The following is a 1,053-nucleotide window of genomic DNA, read 5'->3' on the forward strand; positions in this document are numbered from 1 at the left end:
TTCCTTCCTTCCTTCCTTCCTTCCTTCCTTCCTTCCTTCCTTCCTTCCTTCCTTCCTTCCTTCCTCCCTTCCTCCCTTCCTCCCTTCCTCCCTTCCTTCTTCCTTTCTTTCAAGTGATCTCTACATCCAATGTGGGGCTCAAACTCATGACCCCCAGATCAAGAGTCACACATTCTACCAACTGAGCCAGCCAGGCATCCCTAGTAATTAAGCTTTCTAAGGATTAAGAATTCCAAGTTTTCTACAGGTTAAGAATTCTAATTAATATATATAATTAAAGCTACTAGAAATAATTAGGGAAACATCTTGAAAGAGGACTTTAACAACCTCCATTTTGACCACAGTCTGTACATTCTAACTTATGAAGTTCTTTCCAGCTTCACTTTTAACTCAGGCAAAAGATCCTGCTGGCAAAACATCCTGTGATGGGAACTGAAACTACCCCTCAAGCAATGATGACTGCCCTGATGGCCGCAAGACCCAGTGTGATTGACCCCCAGATAGTAATGGACTTGACCTTTACTGCCCACCTGCATGTACCCACCAACCTTTGTCTGACATTTTCCTAATATAAACCTACAAGAATTTTCAGCACATTGGGGACAGTCTTGGAGATGCTAGCCTGCTGTCTTCTTGATGTTGTCCTCACTAAAATAAATTCCTTTCTTGTTTCACCACCACTCGTCTCTCTGCCTTTGGATTTTGTCAGTGGCAAGTGGCTGAACCCGGTCTGTTTGGGACTCCTGGAGCAGGTGTTCTTGCACACTTGGGCCCTGATTACCATCTCTGTATGCAAGGAAAGTAAAATGTGTGTTGAAAGAAAGTTGTAAGAGGTTTGTGGAAAAGGAGTCTTTGGAAAGGAATTTTTTTGTCGCCAGGGCTGGCTAAGACTGGAATGAATTTAATTAAGGGAATAAGCTTTAATATCAAAAGTCAGCTGGTACAAAATTAAAATTTGGTTTTCTCTCTGTTAAAAGGACAAACTGTCTTTTGGACTATTGGTATGCTTTTGATAATAGTTTGTGAAGGGTTTTTCATGCCCCTTAATCTGTC

Source organism: Mirounga leonina, unplaced genomic scaffold (genome assembly GCF_011800145.1).
Source record: "Mirounga leonina isolate KUSES-001 unplaced genomic scaffold, KU_Mleo_1.0 Mir_174, whole genome shotgun sequence".
Taxonomy (NCBI): Eukaryota; Metazoa; Chordata; class Mammalia; order Carnivora; family Phocidae; genus Mirounga; species Mirounga leonina.